Source organism: Pan troglodytes, chromosome X (genome assembly GCF_028858775.2).
Source record: "Pan troglodytes isolate AG18354 chromosome X, NHGRI_mPanTro3-v2.0_pri, whole genome shotgun sequence".
Classification (NCBI taxonomy): Eukaryota; Metazoa; Chordata; class Mammalia; order Primates; family Hominidae; genus Pan; species Pan troglodytes.
The window spans coordinates 11,893,859-11,906,710 of NC_072421.2; the positions used below are offsets into that span (position 1 = coordinate 11,893,859).

The following is a 12,852-nucleotide window of genomic DNA, read 5'->3' on the forward strand; positions in this document are numbered from 1 at the left end:
TTTTACTTTTTTTTTTTTTTTTTTTTTTGAGATGGAGTCTCGCTCTGTCGCCAGGCTGGAGTGCAGTGGCTCAATCTCGGTTCACTGCAGTCACCGCCTCCCAGGTTCAAGCGATTCCCCTGCCTCAGCCTCCTGAGTAGCTGGGACTACAGCCAGGCACCACCATTCCTGGCTAATTTTTTTGTATTTTAGTAGAGACAGGGTTTTACCATGTTGGCCAGGATTGCTCAATCTCCTGACCTCCTGATCTGCCCGCCTCGGCCACCCAAAGTGCTGGGATCACAGGCGCGAGCCACTGCACCCGGCCTTTACCAAACCGTTTTCCTCTAGATGAGTGGTTCTTAAGCGGGTACAGTTGTGTCTCCTAGGGGACCTTTGGCAATGTCTGGAGTCACAACAGGGATCTAAACAAATCAAAACAGCTTGGGGAGTGGTAGGGGTGTTAAGGAGAATTTGCAAAATAAAGAAAGTGCTGTCCCGTGATTAAGTCAGCTAATGTCTCTAAATCAAAACTATCCTGTTAAAAGCCCAGATTTCACCACTACACAATATATCCATGTAAGAAAGCATGTCCACTCTCTAAATCTATAAAATAAAAAAAGTAAATTAAAACAAAATTTTTAAAAACCGTCCGACAGAAGTTAGAATAGTTATTTGCTTCTTCAGAACTTACTTAGAAGTGAGTGTGTTATTTGTTTCTTGGGAGGTTACAAGAAGCTTGTCTCCTGTGAGTTAATTGTTCCTGCCTGTTTGACCTTCCAAAGATGTGCTAAGGAGCTAATTGTAAATCAGACTGAAGAACCTCTGAAAGTGATTGTGTCTACCCGAGTGATAAGGAGGAGAAAATAATAAATTTAGCCATGAGTGTAACTACTGAATTCAAGGTTATTCAATTAGTCTGGGATAAGTTCTGTTCTGAGATTTGCTTGGATCTGGCAGAATAATGAGAAATGAGTGGTTCTGTCCATAAAGTGGGCAGTAATTTAAGATGCCTTAATTCTCATGATTTTCAGAACCACCACTCTCCAAAAGAATGATTCTTTTAAGAAGTTTTTGTTACAAAATTGTTACAGAATAAAACCCCTACAGCCATGGAGAATATAAAGCAGTGTATTGTAAGGAGAGAAGACGATTAAGCACTGACCTTGGGCAGCTGAGAATATCTGAGAGACCCAGGCCATCGAACACCCTATCTGTCCAAATAACCAACTCAAGGCACTTCTGAAGTGAGGATCTCCCTGCCTCCTTGCTGCTGTATCCCAAACATCCGGGAGCAGCCATCAGTGACCCTCACCTCAATGCCACCTCTTCTAGAAATCTTCTCTCACTGCTCTACGTTGGCTGGCACTCCTGGAAGTGAGGTTCCCCTGTCTCCTTGCCCCCATATCCACACATCTGGGAGCAGCCATCAATGACCATCACCTCAATGTCACCTCTTCTAGAAACCTCTCTCGCTAGTCCACAGGGCTGGAGTGCACAGGCTCAGAGGTTTCCCAGGATATGTTGACCATGCCTCTATTTCAAACAACTGCTTCTTTCTACTTTTGTCTCCCCCTTAGCTGTCAAGCTCCTTGAGGCAGATTTGGAAAAATACCTGGAAACTGGTCAGTATGCTTAATATCTGCTCAATGAGCCATCATTAGCATTAAACACCCAGGATGCTGTCATATAAAAGTAATGATAATAATAACACTGAACATTTACTGGGCTCATTATATTTCAGGCACTATTCTAAGCACATGACATGTATTAGCTCATTTAATTCTCACAACGTTATAGAATTGTCTCTATCACCAATTTACAAATGAGGGTTTGAACTTTAAATTTTAACAAGAAGTTAGGCTCTTTTAAAACATACACACACTGCCCCATTTTTTATGAGTACCATTTGAAAGATAAACTAATTCGTCATCCGCCTCTAGGATTCTAATTAAACAATCTATAGCTATTTTTAATGGCAAATGTCAATTCAACTCCATTAGAGTCATGAAGCTTGTCTCCTGTGACTTAATTTTTCCTGCCCATTTGTCCTCCCAAAAATATACTAGAGAGCTAACTGTAACTCAAAATGAAGAATCCCTAACTCATTAAATGCTCTGTAGTTGCATGAGGGAGTTGCCTCTTGTGCTAAACTGCCAAAGATGGGGAGGAGACAGCTACAAACATAGGCAAGTATCCCCTACGCTAGGACAACATTGCCATGGCAACCAGGGTAAGGGCAACCAGCTTTGAGTGTGAACCTGCTCATGGATGGTCCTCATGCCTTCTCTAGTTCCAAAGGATGGATTGAAAACAAATAAACGCAAGTCCAGTGCTCGTAGAAACCACAAGGCCTTGTCTTTCTCTCACTGATTAGTTCAATGAAATAATCATGTGTTTTAGGAGACCCAGGCCTTGGCCCTCCCCTATCTTCCTTCCCAGACAGCCCACTGAACACACACTCAACACATACAGAAAGCCCATTTCAAGCAGCATTCTGAAATTCACCGAGAATGACAAGAATAATAAGGCTACTGATATATCCCTACCATGACATTGAAGCAGAACTAATTGGCTTGCATACTCTCTCTGCCTGGCATTTAGTGCTCAGATTAAAATAGATGACAAAGTTCAAATATCCCAGTAGCTTCCTGCACTGCAGCCTCTACAAATGTTAGCTATCAAGGCAGCAGTCCAAACTGGCTCCTTCCATAGGGTCCTGACTAGGGAAGGAAATGTTTGCAAATTTGCACAGCTGCATGCAATAACAAATTCAGGCTCTGCAGGTTTACAAAATCCCATCTTCTCCCTGTGATTAGGAACTTGGGATCAACTTGTTTTCCACAAATGATTTTTCTTAATCTGGAAGTAGGTACAACAGAGGAACTTCAAAATCTGTTTCTTTTGAGACAATTCTCAATTTTTAAAGTACTTATTAAACATTGCTAAAATGTGCAGTTCTTATCAGCAGGATTTACAATGACACTTGGAAAGCAATGGGATTTACTGCTTTTGTGGCTTTTTTTCCCCCGTTCTGGTAGTGAAAAAATGTTCCCGATAAACAGTAATAGATATCCAAAAATCTGCAATCACCACCACATTAGTTGATTTGATAGTTGCTATTACTGTAAATAATCAGAATCACAATAAAAAGTCTATGCCTACAAAATGAAATCACTTAACAAACTGTAAATAATCATAATCTAAGAGCAGCAAATTTTCTTCAAAAGCAACTTGGCTTTCAACAAACTAAATAATTCGTATATATTTTAATTACTTTATACCTATGGTGGCATGTGCACATGATAGAGAGAGGAAGAAATTTGCAAATGAATTGATGTGGCCTGATCATATTGTTTAAGGTAATAGATCACCAATCTGTAGAAAAGCCAATGATTTCACTTTCTTGGTGTTAAAACACAATTCACCAAATAAACCAATATAAGTTTAGGAAGGATTCAAAGCAGCTTTTACTTGTAGCTATATGAAACCAGCAAGTATTTAATTAGGCTCTGTGAACACTTCGGTAACAATCTAAATTAATATTCTGAAAAGATGAGTTTTAAGGTTCTTTCTATGAAATCATTAAAGAAAAAACCCTGGAATCATTAAAAAAATAAAATTTGCACCAGATGCTACCTTTATTGTATGCAAACAACAAAACCAAAGTTTTCTGAACCAGCCATCTGTCTTTGCTGCATGGAGTGGCCACAGGACAGAGCTGAACCACATTTTGTGGTTCCACATTAGTACCCTAATCAGTTATCGATGTTATAGAATCTTGATCCTTCATCATACTAAGGAAAAGGGCAACCTATGCCCTTGTCCCCAATCGTCAGTCATTATATAGTACCCAATGATTGAGACCCAAAGAGACACTCCATAGCAATGATGTTTTGGCTCATCCTGGATTAGTCTGGTGATCCTGGCAATGCCTGATTCACTCTGAACTTCAGTTTCCTTACCTCTAGCACAAAAACACTGGACTGGAACAGTAACATTAAGACCCATGCAACAGTAACATTATAAGCCAATGTGCATGTTAAAGTCAAATTCCATTGATTTTCAAATACTGAGAAAATAGCCAAAAGGAATGGTGCAGAAGAAATGGTGGGTCCTTACTATGATTTGCTCTGAACTTTCAATAAAAATATAAATGTCTTGGCAATGGTATGTAATATTCCAATAAGCCTGGTTTGAAGACTCTGAATTTACTCTTAAAGCAACAGGCAGAGGCAGTGTGACTGTCATTTGAACCACCTGAGCTTTGATGTTAAAAGAGACTCAAGCGCCAGGACACATTGAGCAAATCCCTCCAACGCTATTACTTCCCTCCTTCTTTCCTGCTTATGTTCACCTTTTCCAGATGCTGCTCTGGGATTATTACCCCATGGAATCTTTCACGTCTTCCTGGCTTGGGTCCTACCTTGCTTCTAGCAGTAGGCACGAAACACAGAGCCTGAAATACACACACCCTATCTTCTTACCTCTCCAGGGTTCTTACACCTCATCAATAGCAGCAGCTCCAGGCAGTAGCGAGCCCCCATACTCCCCACGCAGAGCCCCTGTGCAGTGTGGGAACAGAGAAGGAGACAGGAGGCAGGGAGGGACACTGCTCAAAGTGCTAGAGGAGCCGGCCGGGCAGTCTCCCTGTCTGGAATGCACAACTAGAGGATCTCGGAGGGAGAGAGCCTTGGGTCACTGTGATCCTCTGAGTCAGACACCCTGGGGAGCTCTTAGTTCTGAAAGTCCTCCCCAGGCACAGAAGGCTGAAAGCCCCCAAGCACCCACTAGGAAGAAAAGTGTAAAAGTTAAAAAGTTAAAAAGTTGAGATAAATGAGGTAGACATATGGCAGTTTACAGTAGATGGTAGAAATGCAGTATGATTGCTGGAGGGAAAAAAAATCATTTGAAAAAAATGCTCACTCACATATCTGATGAGAGATTTGTATCCAGAATCTGAAGAACTCTTACAATTCAATAATAAAAAGACAACCTAATTGAAAAATAAGAAAAAAAATCTGAATAAATATTACTCTGAAGAAGATATACAAATGGCTGATAAGCATATGAAAAGATGCTTGATATCATTAGCCATCAGGGAAATGCAAATCAAAATCACAGTGAGGCTCATGCCGGTAATCCCAGCATTTTGAGAGGCCAAGGCGGCCGGATCACTTGAGCTCAGGAGTTCGAGATCAACCTGAGCAACATGGCAAAACCTCGTCTGCACAAAAATTAAAATAAAATAAAAAATAGCCTGGTGTGGTGGTGCATGCCCATAGTTCCAGCTACTTGGGAGGCTGAAGTGGGAGGATCACCTGAGCCCAGGGAGGTCGAGGCTGAAGTGAACTGTGATTGTGCCACTGCATTCCAACCTAAGTGACAGAGTGAGACTCTATCTCAAAAAAAAAAAAAAAAAAATTATCACATCACGCCCACTAGGATAGCTTTAAAAAAAAAAAAACTGTTGGTAAGGATGTGGAACCCTTACATAGTGCTGGTGAGATTGTGTCTCCAAATGTTAAACATACATTTGCCATTATACTCAGCAATTCAACTTTTAGGTATATACCCAAGAAATATGGACATGAAAAACATGTAAGTCTGCACAAAAACTTGCATATGAATGTTCCTAACAGCATTATTCTTAATAGTCAAACAGTCAAAACAACCCAAATAATCCATCAACAGATGAAGGAATAAACAAAATGTGTCATATCCCTACAATAGAATATTATTCAGCCACAAAAAGGGATGAAGTACTGATAAATACTACAACATGGATGAACCCTGGGGACATTATACTGAGTGAAAAATGCCAGACACAAAAGAACAAATGAAATACTGGCTCTTATTCCCTTGCAACAATCATTCCCCAATTACACCAGGCTCTTCCGAGGTCACCATTACTCCTGCAAATTTACCTATGTGTTTTGGCAGAAGCTACAGTGAGAGGAGGCTTCCATCTCAGTGTGGAGCTACAACCACTGGTCCCCAGCACATTCAGACCCTTCTTCTCAGCTTTGCTTCTAGGCCACTGACAAAAATTCTGTTCTGGCTTCATGGTTCAGCCCCACTCCTCCCCAAATCCTTCATTTCTGAGTAGTGGCTCCCTTCTCTCCATGTCTATGGTTCCTATTTGTGAGTTTTTTTGGAACTTACAGTTGCTCTTGTATATCAGGTAGTTGGCATCTCCAAAGAGATTAAATGCAACTTAAGCACAATGGACTCTCACAGTTCAGTGGGTTTTTCATAGCTGAAATTCAGTAATTAATTGTGACCCTCTGCCTTTTTCGCAGGGAAAGGATATACTTTTTTGAGCACTTAAACAAAAAAATTAGGGTATTGCCTCCAGGGGCCATTGTGCATTTTCACTATTATAAGTAAAAATGAAATTAGAAGGCGATGCCAATGAAGGAAGCAGTCCAATGAAGAGACTGCCACTATGGTCATTGGGTTAAAGAAAAGGTCGACATTCTTATGTAATTTTATCATCCACTAAGAGAAATACATTACAGTTACTGACATTTTAATTATTAATTTTAATTCTTCTTTTTTTGCTTGTTTGTTTCCATATCCTTCATCTTTCCAAACTATTCCTGGGTACAATGGACCAATGCCCTTGAACATTATTTTCTTAACAATAACTAGTTCTATCCTGTGTCATGCTCAAGGTTTAGTTCGATCAGTGCATTCTGCTAACAGGACAGAAGTCTCAAAAGAAAGATTTGCTAGTGGCCCCAGTTAGCTACAACACATGGTTTCTGGAGTCACATTTTTGGCCAATATGTAACTTTTGCCTATTCTGGGTTTGTCTTAAAAATCTCAACCTTTAAACCCTTGAAAGTATCCATTTTTAAAGGTTGATGCCATTGCCTTCTGAAAAATGTCGATCGAAGTGTGGAGGAGAAGGCTTCCTGTCTAAGGATAACAAAGCTGCAAATGAACGTTTCCCAAAGGGCCGGCTGTGTTCATTTTGTACTGAAATGTCCATACAGGCTGATTCTGAAACACACTCGAGTGTTGTGGGTAATAGATGTCAAAAAATAAAACTCAGGCACACGCTATGTTACTTTTTAAGGGAAAAAAGTGGGGGGAAATCAAAGGGTTTAACAATTTTATTCATTGGCTTACATTCAGCGACTCCGAAAATTTGGCCACTACTCAGGTTTGCAAATTTCTATGGAAAATGAACTGTGTTTGGCAAGCTCAACGAAATATGAGGCTGATAAAAAAAAATGTTTCATGCTTTCTCAAGACCTTATGCCACTAACTGTGTGGGATTGGAAAAACTGTTTAAATGTCAATTTAAATACTGTAAATAAATGATTTTCTATATCCATATGAATTAATATAATTCTGTTGATTTCAGGCCATAACTTGAACTAAAGTTTCTTTGAATTTTGATGAGGAAATGTTTCAGACACACACAACACAAACTTCAGATTAAGTAGTTTAGTTCAGTAGAGTTGTTTCAGAGTCAGAAATGTTAATGCAATACTTTATTTTACATTATGGAGAACTGACTGAAAATTCGATTGACACTAAGGTTTTTACAAAGCAGGTCTTGAACTAAAAAGAATTAGACCAAAAAAGACAAAAATATTATCGTAACAGCCCAAGCCATTATACAAAAAAACATGGTGGTAAATCCCATTGCAAAGTTCAGGACTCTCAAATACTATCTCCAAACCAATCATCTTTGTGTTTATGGAGCTGACTATCCAGCTGCCTTCTTGACCCTTCTACCTGGTGTCTCAGGGTCATCTCAAACTTCCCTTATCCACTAATGAACTCTTGACTTTCTCTTCTGGCAAATGTTTTGGTATCCTAGCCTCCCACGTCTTTAGAGGTGTTTACAAAGCATTTATCACAATGCCTGCCTGGTATGCAGCACTCGCTTAATCAGTGTTGTTGTGGATCATGATGATGATGATGATGATTATTAAATAATGATTATTTTTATCCACCCAGTTAGTTGAGCCAGGAACTAAGTCATTTTCTTTATTCTCCTCTTCACTGCATGTTCTACTTTTAATCTATTACCAACTTCTGTCAATTCTGCAACCAAAATAAATCAGAAATCTGACCCCTCCTCTCCATCTTTACTTTCATCACTCCAATTCCAGCCCCCATCACATTTCTCCCAAACAAATTTAGCAGCCTTCCAGACAACCTAGCCATCTGCTCTTGTCCTTACTCAATTTGTTCATGGGGGAAATAACAGTAATCTTCTTAAAGACAATTCTTCATTTTGAGACATACATAGAGCATATCACATATTTATTAAATCTGCTAAACAACCTTAAGAGGTAGGTACTGTTATTACTTCCATTTTACAATGAGGAAGTGAGTGAAGAGAGGTTAGAACATGCTCAACTTTACTCTGCCTATAAGAGGCAAAGCCAGAATTCCTCCCTGGGCAGTCTGGCTCGAGTTATGTGTTCAACTGCTACACAAAGTACCACACCATATCCAACCTTAAAAAAATAACAACAAACAAGCAAGCAAAGATCATCAATGGGCTTCCATTGCACTTAGAATAAAATCCATCCACATAGAACTTGCCTATGTCAAAGGGTCTGGACCAACTTCCTTAGCCTCACCTTTCATGCCTCCTCTCTTTCCTCCTGTTCTTCAAACACTCATGGACAAGGCAAGCTGGGTCCTGATTAGGGGTTTCTGTCTATGCTGTTTCCTTTGCTTGAACTGCTTTCCTAAGGCGTCAGTCACAGGGCTGGCTCCTCCTTTTTCTGGTCTCTGCTTAAATATCATCTGCTCAAAAAGCCTTCCTTGACCTCCCCAATCTGATGTTAATGTTTCCTGGCTTCTTGATCTCAACACACTGTTGATTTTCTTCTTAGCACTTATCTCAACCTGTAATTGATTTTACTTGTTTGTGCATTTGTCTATTGGCTGTCTCTCTTACTGGGCTGGAGGCTTCACAATTAGTAAGATTGTTTATCACTGTATTTTTATAATCTAGCATCATGCTAAGATGCTAGGTTTAGGTGCTAAGAATTTTGATAAATGATTGAAAGAAGACAAGTATGCTTTGATGATATGAAGCATCCCCACACAGACCTTAGATTCTCCAAGTGTGGGCAAAAGATCAAATACAGAATCACCTGGGGTTACTTTTTGTTAAAAGTGAGTTCCAGGAGCTCTGAGCTATTTTAAGCACTTACTTTTGAGGTTCATCTCCTTGTATTATCAAGAATTTTTACAATTTTGATTTTGACATGATTTGGCAATAAGTAATTCATCGGATTCTCGTTTGGCTGTGATTTTTTAAGTAATTATTGTACGTGTTCAGGAATACTTGTTAAGAGAACAAAATGTACATTACGAATTGTTTTTACATGTGATGAGATTGTTAAAAATACTAATTGACAATGAAATTGGCACTTGCTATGTTTTTAGATATATAGGTGAGTATTTACATCATTACTTTGGGAGTCAATAATTTCCTTTTCAGCTTGCAGAAATTTATATGAGCTCCTGAACAGCTTGTGGATCCTCTGCCCTGTAATCAGATAATGGTGTGGGATGGATGAAATGGACCAGCTGGAGTCCAGTCCCAAATTGATCATAACAGAACTTCTGATGTCAAGGAATCTGCATTTTAAGAAACTTTCCAAGAAACTCTTATGCAAAATAAAAATTGAAAGCTGTTTTTCTCATAGCTAGATTTATGTATGTTATTTTAGAAAAATTTGCAATAGATATCCAGTGTTCACTCTTTAAATTTGTGGTTGATTTCTGAGAAATTCAAGATAATGTCCCACAAAAAGGGAAAACATTTTGCTAAGGATAATGGCCTCCACCTCCATCCATGTCCCTGCAAAAGATATGATCTCATTCTTTTTTTATGGCTGCATGCTATTCCATGGTATATATCCTTAGCAAACTAACACAGGAACAGAAAACTAAATACTGCATGTTCTCACTTATAAGTGGGAGCTAAATGATGAGAACACATGGACACATGGAGGGGAACAACACACACTGGGGACCTCTCAGAAGGTAGAGGGTGGGAGGAGGGAGAGGAACAGGAAAAATAACTAATGGGTACTAGGATTAATACCCGGGTGAGGAAATAATCTGTACAACAAAACCCCATGATACAAGTTTATCCATGTAACAAACCTGCACATGTACCCTTGAACTTAAAAGTTAAAAAAGAGAAAACATAAAAATATTGATAAGATCACCAAGTGTCCATAAATGCAAATTATCAATAATTGTTCTGGTGAAATAAATCATCTCTGAAAAATATCTTTTGTTAGCCTGCATATACAGATTGAGAGAAAGGGACAGGCATTTCTCACCCTGGAGGGGCAGGATGAACCATTTGCCCAGATGGAAAAAAAAAAAGCAAGGTAAGTTCCTTAGCCCATAGCTTGGCTATGTTTTAGATTAGCTGACCCCAGCCATTTTTGGCACCAGGGACCGGTTTTGTGGAAGACAATTTTTCCACAGACAGTGCGGTGGGGATGATTTCGGCATGAAACTGTTCCACTTCAGATAATCAGGCATTAGTTAGATTCTCATAAGGAGCTTGCAACCAAGATCCCTCACCTGCACAGTTCACAATAGAGTTCGCGCTCTTATGAGACTCTAATGAATGCCACCACTGATCTGACGGGCGGCGGAGCACAGGCAGTAATGCTCACTCGATCGCCACTCACCTCCTGCTGTGCAGTCCCATTCTTAATAGGCCATGGACTGGTACTGGTCTGCGGCCCGGGGGTCGGGAACCCCTGTTTTAGATGATAAGTGGATGTTAAGAAAATTAATAATTGACGGCAGGAAGAGGCTTCCTGGCTTGCTCAAAAGACGAAGGCTGTTTTTTCTCTTTTAGGGAAAGACACCCAAGTTCCAGAATTTGAAAGAGCTTAAGTTAAAAACAAAACCAAAACAACCAGCCATGTTTTTGACGTCAATTAACAAATGTGAGAATAAGCTTTGTGGATGCCACACTCTTTTGAGTGTCTATCACCTCTCTGAATGTAACATAATGTTGGAATTCACCATGGCTCTGTTCTTGAATCTCCTTTATTTTTCATCTGCAATTCCTCTTTGGTGATTTTAACCAACCTTGTATCTTTAAATGACATCTATGCACTGATAGTTACCTAGTTTATATCTCCAACTAGGACATTTTTTTCTTGAATTCCCTGAGTTCTTCAACTTCTTCTCAATATTCTTCTCTATAGTGTTCCCCATCTAAGTCAATAGCAACTCAATTTTTCCAGTAGATCAGGCCAAAACTTCTACTCTCTATCACCAATGGGTCCATTTCACAATCCATAGTCAATCTGTCAGTAAATCTTGTTGGCTGTACCTTCAAAATATGTCAGACTCTGACCTCTTCTCATAATTTCAATGGTTCCATCTTGGTCCAAGCTAACATCATCTCTCACTTGGATTGCTGAATGACTCAGTAAAGACATAGGTTCTGCAAAGCCCTTCTTTAAAGTAGTCATCTCTCCTGGTTGAAGGTAATTTCTCTTGGGAAAATCCAGATTGTCAATAAGCCACTTCCAGTCATATCCTTTTCTAGAAAGATATCAATGCAGATAACCCAGAAAAAAATACAGGTGAAGAAACACTTCCCCAAATCCCACAGAAAGGTTTGGAGAGTATGTTTATTCTTTAGCAGTTCACAGGATTTTTTAAAAAATTAACAAATAAAAATTGTACATATTTATTGTGTACAAGATGATGTCCTGACATACATATACAATTGTGAAATGGCTTCATTGAGCCAATTAACATATGCATTACCTACATAGCTGTCACTTTTTGTGGTGAGAATACTTAAAATCTACTCTGTTAGTGATTTTCAAAATAAAATACATTGCTATTAATTATAGTAACCATGTTGTACAATAGATCTCTTGAATTTATTCCTTTTGTCTAAGTAAAATATTGCATCCTTTGACCAACATCTCTCCAACCCTCAGCCCCACCCCCAGGTTCTGGAAAGCACCATTTTAGTCTCTGCATCTATGAGTTCAACTTTTTTAGATTCCACATGTAAGTGAGAAAGTGCAGCATTTGTCTTTGCTTTCTGTGCCTGGCTTATTTCATTGAACACAATGTCCTCCAGATTCATCCATGTTGTTGCAAATAACAGGAATTTCTTCTTTTTTAGGGCTGAATAGTAATGATGCCTGAATTCCCCTCTCTTGCTAATAACAAAATAGTACTATTGTATGACGGGTATTTATTGTTCTGGTTGACAGTGTATAGCATGGACATGCCACATGCATTTTGGGGCTCAGTGAGCTGATCTTGGTAATACTGTTCCCCACCCACGATTGATCTCAGAACCCAGGCCTAAAGCCTTTTATACTATAGGCACCAGCATGTGAGGGAAATGTGGCTGGAAGCCTTTGGAAATGTTTCCTAGAAAGTAAGTGAGTTATAGGCAGAGGAAACCTTTCTTCTTCTATGCCAGAGTTACTCAGCACTATTGACATTTTGGGTTGGATCATTCTCTCTTGTGGGGCTGTCCTGCACACCGAAGATGTTTAGAAGCATCCCTGGCTTTTACTCACTTGATGCCAGTAGCACCTCTCCACTTGTGACAACCAAAAATGTTTCCCGACTTTGCCAGATGTCTCCTGGGGTGGTCACCCACAGTTGAGAAACACTAGCTTAGACATCGTCATATTTATCCCCAAACTGCCACAGGTTCTGTTGCTATCAGCCTAGAGGTGACACTTAGAGGGACATAAAATGAAGAGCACTGCAGGAAAAAGGTCAAGTCACTGGATGAAACCCTACATACTTATGGATTTTGGTGACATGAGCCTCTAAAATTCCTAATTATTTAAGGTGACTTAAATGGATTTTGCTTTT

The 12,852-nt window shown here is 39.4% G+C and overlaps 1 protein-coding gene and 1 pseudogene across 4 annotated transcripts in view; both read right to left on the reverse strand.

Annotated features, from left to right (window-relative positions):
* The window catches only part of ARHGAP6 (Rho GTPase activating protein 6), a 524,611-nt gene that overhangs the window by 167,428 nt on the left and 344,331 nt on the right, over positions 1-12,852 (reverse strand). The window lies entirely within an intron of this gene.
* The window catches only part of LOC107970924 (aspartate aminotransferase, mitochondrial-like), a 46,234-nt pseudogene continuing 33,382 nt past the window's right edge, over positions 1-12,852 (reverse strand).